This window comes from Meleagris gallopavo, chromosome 1, assembly GCF_000146605.3.
Source record: "Meleagris gallopavo isolate NT-WF06-2002-E0010 breed Aviagen turkey brand Nicholas breeding stock chromosome 1, Turkey_5.1, whole genome shotgun sequence".
Lineage (NCBI taxonomy): Eukaryota > Metazoa > Chordata > Aves > Galliformes > Phasianidae > Meleagris > Meleagris gallopavo.
In genome coordinates this window covers 80,348,474-80,363,391 of record NC_015011.2, presented here as the reverse complement: position 1 = coordinate 80,363,391, position 14,918 = coordinate 80,348,474, and the positions used below count along the sequence as shown (strand labels likewise).

The 14,918-nt window shown below is 42.8% G+C and overlaps 1 protein-coding gene across 1 annotated transcript in view; it reads left to right on the top strand.

Annotated features, from left to right (window-relative positions):
- Positions 1 to 14,918, top strand: part of GAP43 (growth associated protein 43) — a 53,710-nt gene that overhangs the window by 726 nt on the left and 38,066 nt on the right.

Genomic DNA, 14,918 nt, shown 5'->3' with positions numbered 1-14,918 from the left:
TTTTTTTTTTCCCTTTCTTCTTCCAACCTATGGTATAATGAAAAGTATAATTAATAACAAAAGCATTGGCCAGGAGAGGGGAGATGCACCCTCTTTGCGGTACCCTTCATAGTACAACCAGTTAGACAACTGTGCACCAGCTGGTGAGGAGACAGAGGACCACGCCTCTGCCAGTTCCGAACTCGGGTGGGATAAGAGAGGCTCGCGGTGTGAACCTGTTGGAAACCAGTTCATTCTCTTCACTGGTTCCACCTGGCTTTTCCTGTCAGGAAATCGGGTTGATAAAGAAATTCGGGTGGCGGCTGATTGTCAGCGATGAAATTTTCATATCTAAAATGATATTTTTGAATGAAAAAAAAAAAAAAAAAGAAAAAAACTGTATGATTCATTCCCACCTTCCCTGTTTTTATTTTGTATGAAAGCCCAAACCTGCTCCTTGTTAAAATAGCCTATTATCATGGAGCTGCTTGGACTTTCTTGGGAGGATGTTGGCTTTATTCAGATAAAACTTGGAGGCAGGAGCTGCCCCCAGACATCTTTATGAGGCATTTGGGGAACTTCTCCTAATTACAGGTTGAGAGGTAATGACAAAGAGCTTGGATCCTTGTTCTGAGAGCAAAGCTCAACTCAGTCTTGGGTGTGGAACCACGGTGGTTACTTTATATGTGCATACATTGATATATCCCTTACAATATAACACTGCAGCACTCTCGAGCCACAGCTTAGCACATTGATGCAAGAAGCTCCCATACTATAGAACAGCGCAGTGCTTAAAAAAAATCCAGGGAAAGATGTGCTTCTGAATGGAGAAATGTGTGTTATCAGATGAAGGAGTGATTTTGTAGAATAATGGGGAGGGGCAGGCGAGCAGGGTAGAAAGGGACCCTGCGTCATCTTGTGTTTTTCCCCATACAGGTTTCAAATGCTCTGCAATTAATGATACGTTTGCTAAAATCTGGAGGGAGGGGGTGATGGCTGGGAGGAGAGGGGATCACACTGCAGCCAGCCAGCAGAGCATGTTCAGCTGGCAGATATGGGATGAAAAGAGCAGAGGAGGAAAAGGCAGGCAGACAGAGAGGCAGAGTGCAGAGGTTCATGGCAAATTTTAAAATAAAGTAAGTAGCATTGGGGTCTTCCGGAGTCAGAAAAAAAGCTGTTGGGGAATAATTTTGCCTACACTTTCACAGGCTGAGCATTTACGCTCCTGATTCAAACTGCAAAGTGCTGTTCTTTACATCTGTGTGCATCCGCTCCTATCACTTTGTATCCTAACATATTAAGAAATGCGTGGCATGCAGGTATCTGGATCACACGCGGTCCTCTCCCCCTGCTCTGTACATTAATCCACCGCATGGTACACACCCCTTTGCGCGTGCATGTGCAGCACACATCCGCGCTCTCTGATCGCTCGCAACCGTACTACACATATATGCACCAGCACACATGCTCTCGTTTGCACATGCTTTCTCCTCGTTATGCGGCCATACATCCTGAATGTGCCTGCCTGTGCATATTCCATGGATGTTTCTGGGCTCGGAGCCCAGCTCCCATTCCTATACCTCAATATACGCTGAAATTGCCAAACTGGCAATATAGCAATGCGGTCAGCGATGCTGGTGATACATTAGAGGCATATTTAATTTGGAGAAGAAAAAGATTGCAGTTTTCAGCTTGTGCTCTTCATCTGTCCCCACCCAGATCTTTCATGGAAGGACAAAAAGGGAATGAGTTAACAGGACAGATCAGAGCTTCCATCCCAAGAAATAAGGACAGCTCACCTCATATTATTTTTTGGGGGAAGCCCCCGGTGTCCCGCCTTTCTGGCAGCAAAAGAGCAAAACATTGAAATTACAGGCTTGGGCGTGGAAGGAATCTCTTCACATTTGTGTCTAGGTGTGCCTGTATGCGTCTGTTCTTCTGCCCGTCACAGACAAATACGTTCACACACTTGCAGTTTGCAGGTGATTCTTTCTTGTGGGTGCAATGCCAGCATGAGGAGCGAGGTATCTGACTGCACACCCATGAGAGATGTAGATAGCTCGGTGTTGTCATTTCTGCCCACAGCCAATTGCACCTCTGAATCTGTGCCCGCAAAATATTCAGCTAAAAAGAGGCATAACATAAGGGCTGTGTCAGGCAGTTTCTGAAAAATTGAATGTAACCTTTCCTTCTGGCAAGAGATGCGGTCAGTAATTTGCAGGGCTGGGTAGTGAGATAGGTGTCTAGAAATGCAAGTGTTGTATGCACCGCATACTGGAACAGATGGGCGTGATGGGGGTATGTGCTCAGTATTGGATTGCATGAGTGATTAAACAATAACCTGCAAGCAGGTTTCCCACTTGTGGGTGAGATGAGTCTCATTCATCACCAGCCATATCAGACGGCTTCCCTCCCGCTCCGTCCTCCGCTCCGCGCCCAGTGCTGGCGAGCCGCGGCTGCAAAGGTTTAAACCTGCCACACCCATCGAATCAAAGGAGGGAGGGGGAGAGTCAGTCTGCATTTCTTTCCCCTTCCACACGAGCAGCATGAATAAACAGGGCTGTATCTCTGAAGAAGCCGCTCAATGCAATCGGAGAAAGCATTAGGGAGTGTTTTAGCAATTGCATCCAGCCGGTGAGGTGTCATTCCAGGAACTGCAGAGGTGTGTGGGAAGGAGGAAATGGAGAAAAAGAGAGAGAGGAAGATGCACGCGGAGTTAAGGGTGTGTGGCCTCAGGATATTAAAATGTCTCAGATCTCATTTAGAACAACTTGATTATGCCACACGATGCGGATGCTTCCGAACTTGCGAGGCTTGGCCATGCCTTTAAACACTGAGATGGAGGGGGGAAGAGGAAGGGAAAGCAAAATGAAAAGTAAAGGCAAGGGTCTATTCACATCCCTCCTCTCTCCACTCACCAGCATGGTGTAAATCACCTCCAGCCATTGACTTCAGGGCAGGGGCGTCTGCACCCTAGGAGAACCAAGCCACTGCCCTGCTTTTCTATGAGGCTCAGAGCTGTTTCCGTGCTGCTTCCAGTAAACAATTGCTGCCTGGAAGTTTAATTACTTCAGGTCCTTACTATTTCTCTTCCTGGGACAAAACCACTGGGATTTCTCCTGAGAAGCATGTCTCCAGAGAAACACCCCTCCCATCACCCCGTCCTCCTCCGCTGCCATTGCTGACAATTAGAGGCATTGATTTCTCCTTGATCGCGTAAAGTAAAGGTTCTTAATGGTGCAGACAAGCCCCTTCCTCAGCAAATGCAGGCAGAGTTGCCAGGGAGAGGACAGCTTAATGCTCAATACAAGAGATATCAGTCTGTTGACTGAAATTGCTTTTTGCCACTTGCTCCTGAGTTGGAATCCCAAGCTTCCTGCAGCCAGGCGGTACCACTGGTACCTACAGGCTACGGCCTGGCACTCTTGAGTCTTCTCCTGCTTAAGGCTTGATCTGACAGGGAGCTCTCCTGCTGTTGTATGGCTCTCACTGACATGAAGATGAAAGTGCACAGAGATTCCTCCTGAAGTCTGCTCTCATTTCAGACCAGCTGTCATGGACTCTGTGATCTAGGAGCTGCCCTACACAGACACTGCATTTCTCCCTCCCCATTTCCCAGAGACACTGTGGAGGGAGAACTCCCCACTGTGACATCTGCCATACTGCAAAGCCTTCTTGTGCTAGTGGGAAGGTGAACTTGGCCCTTTGCCCACAGCAGGATAAAAGCAGGCTGATAGACTTGTGTGATGTAAATCAGGGATGTGTATACCTGCTTGGGTTCACTGGCCTCACACACAGGGACTGTGCCCCCCTGAGCAACTTGTTGCCTCCACATGCAGAGAATGTGGGGCATATGTGGGCTCAGCCTGGTCTGTACAAAGCAAGTACATACATGCTGAGGTGTTGCCAGCAGGCATAACCCAAAGGACTACCTTAGCTTTTGGGTGAGGTAGTATGAAGCAAAAGCTTGCTTTTACACCAAGTTTGTATAACCTGAGTTCTCTCATGCTCCCAGTGGTACATTACTGCTGGTGGTACATCACTGACTGCCATTTGCTCAGTCCATGTGTTGCTGGCCCTTGTATCCTTTCCTTTATATAACTCCCCTCTTGTCCCTTGCTGTTCCATTGTTTCAGGCTTCCTCCCTACACAGGGAGGGCTTTATTTGAGTTTGAGAATGAATGAAAGCTCTGATGACAGGTCCAGGCTAAAGCCACCTGAGGATGGGAAACATTTTGATGGCAGCCCCCTGTGCTGATGCCCTTTGGAAATCACTGTGCATTTCATTACCCATTTGCCTTGAGGCTGGCAAGTCTCAGGGAGGCATTAGGCAGCAGTCCACATCTGGCTGCATCTGAGCTATGAAGAACCAATTTCCAACTGTAAGGCAACAACCACAGCCCAATAGCTCCATCCAGGGTAATACTGGGCTGCTGAGAGGAAGTTAGCCATCTAGAAAGGCTGAGTGAAAGATGAATGGGCCGTGCTAGTGGGAATACCAAAATAGCAGAGCACGTATTCTGGAAGCAGGTACTGAAGTTCAAAGTTTAAAGTCCATATGCAGTCATTTCATCTCTAATTCCAAGATCTTCCTGAGCATGCTGGGAGGCAACGTGTAACCTCAGAGTTCTGTTGGCCTCATGTGGAGAAGGTGTTTATATATCCTTAGGGCTCTCTCTATTACCTGCTGAGTGTGTGTGTAAAACTCCATGGCTTTTCATGGTTGCAAGCACCACAGGCCGGTAGTTAGTATACAGGAATGTGTTTGGGGAGAGCTGATTTCTGATTTAGCTGATTCTAACAGCACTATTAACCTGCTTTCTGACTTGATGGAGGCAGTTTTTCTGGCTATCATGGCCCTCTCTGCAAGATGCTGCTTTAAAATGGAATCCAAATAATTAGAATGTAGGGGAAAAAAAAAGGATTCAGATGCCTTCAGGTGAAAGGTGATGTAAACAGGCAAAGTATTGCTGTATCTGTCCTCAGCCCATGCTGGGATGTTTATTAGCCACTTGTGTTCCTCTATCACAAAGCACTGAATTTCTCCCCAGACTCATTTTTAACCATGATGAACCAGAGTCTGAGAGAGGGTTACAACTTAACCTTCCCCCTGCCTTTCACTAGTATGCTACTCTTCTTCTACTGTCACAATGCACCAGCCTGTACAACCTACATTATGTATGTGGGGTGGAAATACTGATGTAAATAATGATTTGTTTTCCATATAAAAAGGGAAATTGGGCTTTTGGAGTTACATTGATCCTGGTGACTCCTACTGTTATTTGTTTTGTCTCTTCTGTTCTTCTCCTTGCCTTCTTTCTGCTCCCTTGACCATGCAGTCCTCCTGCTGCTGCTTCTCTCCTCCAGCTGGGTACCTACCAGTCCTCCTTAGTCTATGCTTCTTGGGAAGTCCTGCTGGCAGCAGCATTCTCTACTACCATCAGCAGCCTTTTCCCTTCACCCTCCTGGCTCTGGAATGAGCAGGGAAACTGCTAGAAGAAAATACAAAGGTTCTTCCTTTGTGCTTCCAGTTGGCATTTGTAGCATCCCCAGGTCTCCTCCACTTGGGTAGGTGTTGCAGCTGAAGAAAATGAATGTCTATAGGCAGAGACAGCAGAGTGGTTCATTCTTACCTATTTCATTGCTGTCACATAGGTGAAAAACTGCTCAATCCCAGCAAACAGCTGGGGAGGACTATGGCTGCCATAGAAGCAGTTCATACAGTACATGCTAGTATCAGTTCCTGCTTTCCTGATGGTTCATGTTTCCTCTGGGCCTGTCCCTCAGCTGCTGATGCCACTCTTAGGTGTCAAGGTGTGTTCTAGCTGTCTTGTTAGTCAAAAGTGTGTCCAGAGATTGCCTTCTTCCCTCTAGGGCTGATTGGCTTTGATTCCTTGAAAAGGAAGCCAGGATGTACTTATCTTCTTTCAAATTATAACCAATAAATGTCAGTCTCATTCATTACTCATCTTACTTCTGAAGTTTCTTGAATTAATTCCAGTTATAATCATGGTATATATTTATAGAAAACCAGGACATCTCATAATATTTAAACGTTTTCAATGTAGGAGACATGTATCTCTGAAGGCTGGTAATTAGTAAAGCTAACAGACTCTGAAGGAATCTTACTCGCTTGGTTTGAATGCCCCTAAAATTTAACCAGTCAGAGGAGTGTGTTTGGATCTGGACCCAGCTCTGAAGCTAGTTTTATTCCACTCTTCTCGTAATTTCCTAGGAGTGAAACTGTAGTCCCAGGAACTTCTAGTTTTCATCGTTTGGGATAGCTTCTAATAATTGATGGTGTTTAGAATAATTTAGTTTCGATTACTCTTATAATTAAGACCTATCAATTGGCATCCAGTTCATCACAATATCGAATAGAATCTAATCTATTTGTTTTATCAATAGTATCCAATGACCTTATAAATCTGCAGTGTTAAGTACTCAAGGATGAGGATATTGGGGCAGTATGGTACCATGCTTTTCTCTTTTGTTTACCCACAGATTTAGGAATAAGTTATTCAGTGATGGATTTATCAAGAATTTCATTAAAGTTATCTGTGTTTCAAAACGTAGAACTAAGGAAACAGGTGTGACTTGTTGATTTGCTGAAGTAAAACTTGCAGGCATTTATTTTCATGTAAGAGTGAGATCCACTGCTGAGAAAATGCCTGGAGAGCATCGTCTGCTCTGCTTGAGCAGGGCATGGTGTGGCTGGAAGGCTGCACTGGAACTTCAGGGAAATGGAACAACAGGGAACTGATTTAAAGGGGCTTTTGCAAGCTGACCCAAGGGTTTGTGCTCAGCAGGGACATTTCACTGTAGACTAGAGGGCTACACTGAAATTGCATTTTATGTTCTTCAAAACCAGAAACATTTTGGTGTTATTATTTCCTTCTTAACTTGTTTCATTGGAGTAGTCAGATTGGCAGCTTGCAAAGGGCTGGACAGCACAGGCTGAGTCAGAACCTGTCAGAATGGAGACTCTGCCTGATCAAGGATGAAGTACAGTATTTTTAACCCTTCCTGCTCTCTGCATTTCCAATGGAAGACCCAGGGGAAGCCCTGAGAAGAGTTTTGAGGACAGACATCCACAACAGAAAATTCATGTTTAATGGTGGCAGAACCTTTAAAAATGCAGTAAAAAGCATGACAGGGATGCAACCAATCCCTCCTGAAGTGCAGGAACTAGGACCTAGTGCTAAAGGACCTTTCCTATGTTTCCAAAGCCCAGTCAGAAATACTGGCTAGAAGAGATTCAATCTGGAGGGAAGGAAGAATGGAGCAAGGAAGAAAGATACCCTCTCAAAGTAACAGAACTAGACCAAAGTAACAGAAGCTAACCAAAACTTCCATGAAGTAAATAGAATTTAGATCATTTACAGAGCACAGTTAGAAAAGTTAATGTGAATCCATACCCTCTTATAGGGTGAAACTAGACATGCAGCAAAAAGAACCTTCCATAATGATGCCAGTGTATATGACTCTTGGAAGATAAAAGAATTGACAAATTAGTAAAAAATGAGCCCAAAGGGCTTATAGGATTAGCAAATCTTCCTTTAAAGTTCAGTTATTTCTGTTTTATGATCTTTGTTTTCTTCCTTTGAGTTATGGCATTCTACAAGGCAGGAAAAGATACCATAAGACAGTGCCTCATCTTGTAGAATTTCATTCCTTTGTAATTAGGATGTGGCTGGAAAGAGAAGTCCAAAATGTATCACAGTATTTACCACTGTTCTGAAGTCAGAACAAATCAGCGATTTATGCTGTTCTAAGTTCAACTACCTTCTTAGAGCTGTCTGTCTGACATTGTAGAACTTTAGATCTTCCTTCCTTTCCAACTATGGAGGTAACTCAAGTCCTGAGGTAATGATACATATACCTGTAGGTCTCCCTAAACATTGAAAGATTTCTTACTAGAATCCCTAAATAAATAATCTTAGTTTTATAAGCATTAATCAGCTCAATACCTACTTAACAGCTAAGCTACCTTGGGATCAACAAACCAAGTATTCTTCCAGTTGCTTTCCCTGCTCAACCAAAATGGGTAAGTTTGTCAGATCAAGCCTCTGCAGAGTGCATCCAAGAGGAAGAGAATTTACTACCTTCCTGTAATCCAGAAACACTTTGGTTGAAGTAATCACCCAGAAATGCGGTAAATATACCGTTACTCCCAGAGTAGATCTGAAAACCCATCTCCAAGGAGAATGTGCTATTAGTTTATATTAGACATTATGCAGGGACCTACTTAACCTGATGTTTCTTGGACACAGTGGTCATTTGTTGCATGGAAGAATCAAATATTGTTTGGGCCAGAGGAAGGAAGTGTAAGAATGTCATCATAACTCTCTACCTTGGTGTTTACAATATTCATAGAGGGGAGGGAAGAGCTTCAGTTAGAACTTTACATCATGTTTGTTGAAGTATTTAATGCTTATTTTGCATGTCTTTAGTAGCATGGTCAACTGCTAGTAGATGGCTAAAATGGCGTGCAGCCAAAGGAAGAAGGTCAAGATGTAGGAACGGGTAAGAACAAATCAGAATGTAGTGATGTAATATGATTGATTCAAACCATTCTGAGTTGTTTATTAAGATGGTGGAAGCAATCTGTGAAGATCTGAGTGCTTTGAAAACTCGTGAGGACTGGATGAAGTGTCTGAAAGCTGAAAAAGAACAAGGAGGAGATAAGAAATTACAGACTACTCAGTCTAACTTCATTCCTGGAAAAGAAAAAAAAAAAAGGTGGAAATAATCTAATAAAGAAGATGATTAGGAACCAGCACAGATCTGTCAAGAATAGATCATGTCAAACTAATTTAGCTTTCTTCTATAACAAGCCTTGTGGATACAGGGGAAGTAGATGTCATAGCTTGTCATTTTTAAGGATTTTGACATTATCTCACTAGCTTTTATCGTAAGTGAAGCAAAGGAGCATGGTCCAAAGGAAAACATTACAACAGAGATGTATAACTGATGTAGATAATCCTACTCGATGAATAACTTTTGCTGATTTCCTGTCTAAATAGAAGACTGTATTGAGCAGATTGCCACAGCTTGAACTGTGGTCTGTTAGTGCTTAACTGTTTTCATTAAGCACATTGTACCTTATATTTTAATTTCAACCTGGATGACTGGCTAAAAGAAGCGTTTTTTAAAAAATACAGATAATGTGAACCAGGTATATGTTGGTGAAACTTACTGGTATTTAAGACAACCTTGTCAAACCAAGGACCTAATGTGAAAAGCATCAGAATGAATCCAAGGTGCTCTGCATGGGCAGGATTAATAAATTGCACCCAGTTATCCACGGAGGCCGACACAACAACCAGCTATCCTTCAGGAGGGGAGACAGCATCTCTAGATGACCACAAGTTCATCTTACCAGGTTGTGCAAATAGGAATAGAGGCTGTAAGATGCACATAATAAGCCTTCTGCTCTGATCAGGACATGTAAGTCTCAGCTGAAATGCCATGCTTTATTTTTCATTGCGCTCTAAGAAAGTCTGGTCCAGTGAGGCAGGGTGCAAACTGGGACATGAGAATGGCTGGAGGTCAAGGGAAATGTAATCTGTGAGGAAAGATTGAAATAATTAGTTTGTTTTTAACTTAAAAGTAGTAAGGCAGAGAGGACTTAGGATAAAGGTCTTCAAATGCATAGGAAACAAGTACAATAAAATGAGAATAATCTCTTCTTCATGTCCAGAGTGGATAAAACAGGGAGTAAAGGTTTTTAATGGGCTATGAGACTGATTCAGACTACGGTTTAGGAAGAGTTTTCTCATCAAGAAGATACTGATGCAGTGGGGTAGATTGTCTGAGAAAGCTATGGCAGCAGCTCCAGTCACTGTAGGGCCCTTGCTGAACCACGAGATGGACTAAATGGTCTCATGTGGTCTCCCAGGAGGATTTTCTATGATTAGTATCAAATATTCACTGAAGCAAGAACTGGACCCAATCTGCCCCTTTGCAGAAGAGTGCTTAGCCACTGGACTGTAAAGCTAGATTTACTTCTGTGCTGTCTCTAGTCTCAAGCTAATTTAATTCTTCCATGAAAAAAAAAAAGCCTAATATATTAAGCAGGAAAAGCTAAAAGTACCTTACTCTAAACAGTCTTCTGTAGTAGGAAAAGTAAGACTTGAGATCCTTTCAGGTAGAGTAGAGAACTGGGGCAAATCTCCCATAATTTAGGTACCGTAGTTTGAGCACTGAGATAACTACCTGAAAGCCTATAAATTGCATGCTGTCAGAGAGGACTATAGTTATGTCCCTTTTTGAGCAGAGATTCAGGAATTGGAGTCCAAAACAGTTGCTTCACTGATAACCAGAGCAAGATGCCTAAATCCTGACAGTTTAGATGTCACTCTGTCTTCTGCTTTTAGCATGAGCATATAGGTTCAGAAGACATTCATTTGGTGTATTGTGATAATGAGTTGTCTAGTTCTGCACATATTTTCTGGTGGCCTTAAAGCTATGATTTCTGCAAGTCGTCTCATCCTAGATGTAACTCCGATATCTGTCTTCTGAACTTGATCATCTGCTGGAACTCCACACTGATATTTCCTTTTCATCACCCTCAGGAGAGGATTAGTAGGGATTTATCAGTTGGTGACTTCTTCTACCTGTCTGACGTGAGTTATCTCAAAGCATTTATATGGCAGTAACTCAGGAATTCCCAACTGGAGCGCTGTACCCCTACTAGCACTCACCTTTAGTGCTTATTCCCCTCTATTCCCATTATGATGTGTCCCAGCGGTTGCTGGGAGTACTAAATAAAACATGCTGAGATGTAATATTGAAGAGATTTCACATTCTTTGGATAAATTCTTCTACAGCAGAAGAAATACTGTTGCATGAGATTATGGAAGAAATAAAGCTGATCTGTAGTATCTTCTATTATCATGTGCTGAGTCCATACAACCCTCAGCAAGATATCCTTTTCTTAGGTTCTTCCAAAGCCTTTTCAAAACAGAAAAGCTGGAACAAAACATCTTCCCTGTAGTCAGGATTACCCAGCTTTTAGGGGATGAGATAAATTGTAACAATCAAAGATGGTCTTTTCAACTACGTGGAATTTTGCTGAATTTTTCCTGTTTGGACAAGAAGTTCCTTGGTAGGTATCTTCTTCAAAAACATACTGTGATTTTTTTTAATTTTTTGTTCGTTTGTTTGTCTGTGTCTGAAGTTGATATTAGAAGAAAAAGTGTAAGAGTTTTGCAACCATTTAATAAGTAAGAACTGTAGCTTTAAAAACACAAGGAAACGCAACACCATTATAGTTTCAAATGATAGAATTTCCTATTTCCTTTCTTTTTCATTTGCATTTTTAAAATAGGAAATTAAACACATCTTAAAGCAAATTTTGAGTTTTCAAAGCTAGACACTTTGAATGTAAATAATTAATTAAGAGTTGTCATTCCTTCCTTCTGTAATTTGCCCTCTCTTGTATACAGGCATAATGGTTTGGTCCTTAATTATATGGTCAAATAGTGTGTTGATTTTTTTTTTGGGGGGGTGGGTGGGTTAATTTTTTACTAGGATCCTAGTCTCATTCAATGCACAAAATGAGATATACATGGGGACTGAATGAGTTTTGCCATGAACAAAGGTTTTCTATAGTCTCCTGTTTCATTTATTGCCAGCGATGAAGGTTGTGTATTGAACTGAGCAGAGGGCTGTTTGAAAGCAGAAGAATGGTCTCATGTTATGGCAATTGAATTCTGCTCCTGAATTTTTCCTGCCTCCTGCCACAGGTTTCTGTATGATACTGAAAATGCCTATAAATGAGATTTCCAGGGGTGGCCACTAATTGGTGTGTTCTCATTTTCTGGTTTCTCCATCTGAGACACCTGGGCTCTCACTGGCAGAAATGCAGAGCTGGTATTGTGTGGAGTTCTGCTCCCAGTGTGCACACAGAGCTGGGGAAATGCTAATCCAAGGCGTCTCAAATTAGGGACCCAAAATCAGTGGATGCTGCGGACTTTTTCACCTTACCCTCTTTGTGTCTGATTTCAGTGTCTGTAAAGTAGAGATAACAACCCCACCTACCTCCCTGGTGAGAACATCTGTTAAGGCTCATGGAGCACTGAGATACTGAGGCAAAACAGTACCCTAGAAAAGGCAGTGAGGTAATTAGTAATTCTGTATTCAGTCCTGGCTTTGAATGATGTGTGGCAAATAAGGCAGTTTGCCATGCCTGAAATTAGGATAAAGGGAAATACTGAATAGCTACCCACTCAGTGAGCTTTGCCTATCCTTTATAGTAGCTGGGGGTGGGGAGGATTTGCAGAAAAAAATAAATGACATGGTAAAAATTATCATAGGGCGTACTCAAAAGGATGTGAAAGCCAAGTTTCAGAGTAAGTCTCCATTTTACATTTTCTACATCAGCTTTCAGCATGTGCCCATAAAGATGATTGTAGGACAGGCTTTTTATGTAATGCACGAGTCACGCTACTGTGTACTTGTGCCTGTGAATAAGGGGTTGCAAAATTACTGGACAAAAATGGGCCAAATATTTTGTCATTGAAACTAGTACTACCCTTTTCCATAGTATCATACTAGATCCCTAACACTCTTGTTATTATTCCCTTTGTGAGTGAGGAAACTGAGGCACAGGAGAAAGTGGAATCATCAGCAAAAGTCATTCTGCCTGTTTTCTCCTCTGTGTACCATCAGTAGCATTTAAACTAGTATTTACATTCCTTCCATGAACTAATCTAGAAATAATGGGAAACATACTTTTCTTCTCCTCTTCCTTTCCCTTGCACCTGCAAGATGTGGCTTGAGTAATGTAAATCATTTCTTTGCTTAATTTGCTGGTCATTTTGTGTGTGTGCCTGTGTGAATGGAGCATGTATCTGTCTGTAGGATTGTGTGGGAGGATCTCCTGAGGAAGACGTAGGTTTGACAAGCGAGAAAGCAAGTCTACGGCATTGTAGGTTCTATGTCCCAACCTTGATGCTGCTCTCTTGAAGTTTAGACCTCTGTTCCACCAGGGCACAAAGCAACCTAACATGCTCAGGGAACAGTTTTGTCTTAGCAGAGGCTGAAATGGAAATAGAGAAATCCCACTGCAGATATTCAGAAGTCTTTGAACAAAAGTAATTCTCCTGCACTCCAGGCATAGAAGAAGACTTGAACCTCTGTTCTCTTGAGATGTGTCAGCGTGGCATTACACTGTAAACCTGACAAATCTAACAACTAGTTATGAAGTCTGTGCCTTATGAGGGCACCTTGTCTCCTGTTTTCAGTACCTTCTGGCGAGATTGCCCATCATGGAATCTTAAGAGACTGCTCCTCTCGTTAGTCCTCTGACTGTCAGGATTTTTGCAGACTCATTGGCCATGGCTGAGTGATCTGGAGAGACACTTTATGGAGGTGGCTATAAGAGAAGGTTTTGATATGAAGTCTGGACACAGGATCCCCCTCCTTGGCCAATTAGGAGTGGAAGTGGAGAGGCTATCAGTGTAGAGAAGAAAAAGGCCTTGCTGCAAAGTGTATCTGGCAAAACTAGATGCATGCTTGCCAGAGGTAATGAAAATGCAGGTCTTGTGTTAGCATTTATGAGGTGGTGGGAATTTTGTAGTTCTCACTTCTTTCAGATCAGATGGGATTTCATCCTGGAGCAACTCCGGCTCCTTTTTTGGTCACCAAAGCATATCCACTGCCACAGCACAGAAATGTTCTACAACTGAATGGGCCTTCCCACACTGAGGTTAGCCTTCCTGTTTTGCCAAGTACAGTGATTGATCCCAGATTGGTCTGGTTTTTTCTCTTTTCTTCTGTGGTTATGACCCAGTCCCACAGAAAGGAAAACATGTTTCTCATTGCTCTGCCTCCTCATATCCAGCCCATCCAGCTCTACCTTTCACATATAATTCATTGCATCTCAGCCTCACACAGCGTGGTTGCATTGATACTGATGTCTCCAACCTGTAATGTTACAACTTCTCTCTTGGGTACTTGCCTCTAAGCTTTTCCTGCTGTCAAGTGCAGCAAACAGCAGAGTATGCTGAGTACCTCTTTGGAGTACAGAGCAACTGTGCTGTTTGGAAATCTATTTGTGAAAACTCTGAACATCGCAGAAATGCCTGGAGAAATGAATCACAATTGGAGATGGGCACAGTTTCTAAAAAATGCGATTTTCAAGTACTGCAGTGTGAACAGGAGGTCAGTTTGCTGCCAGTGGCAGTGAAATAGCACTCAGTTATACAGAGCAGAGAAAAATGCTGAGCAGGATTTCTGCCATTCCATTGTTCCACTTTTATCAGCATCCTGTGCTCTTGCCCTGCAGCACCTTTGCTGTTCCAGTTCTGATACTGCAGGGTAGCCACTGAGTTGCTGGAAACTAGGCAAGGATATAACTGATTCTTTGAACAAAGTAATTCTCTATTCAGTAGCTTTTTGTACATATTAAATAGTGAAATCTTAGGGGGCTTTTCCCTGATGTAGTAATTGTGCATTCATTAAATTGCCAGTTAAGACTTACTTTCCATTAATTTATTTTTTTGCTAAGAAAAATATCTCATTTTCCACTGATAATTCTGCCTTTCTTAATTTGACTATGGCCAACCTGTGGCTTCTAAGCCACACACAGATATTGAGAAATTGAAGTGTGACTCCTACTATGGAGATATGTCAGATTACTGACAGCACACTTTGCTGGGCTACTTTTTAATAGGGATTCCCATACAGGAGGACAGTCTCGTGGTCTTATAAAATCACAGAACGGCTTGAAAAGGTCTGCAAAGACCGTCTAGTTTCAACCCCCCTGCTATATGCAGGGCCGCCAACCACCAGATCAGGCTGCCCAGAGCCACATCCAGCCTGGCCTGGAATGCCTCCAGGGATGGGGCATCCACAACCTCCTTGGGCAACCTGTTCCAGTGTGTCACCACCCTCTGAGTGGAAAAATTCCTCCTAAGTCACTTGCTGAAAAT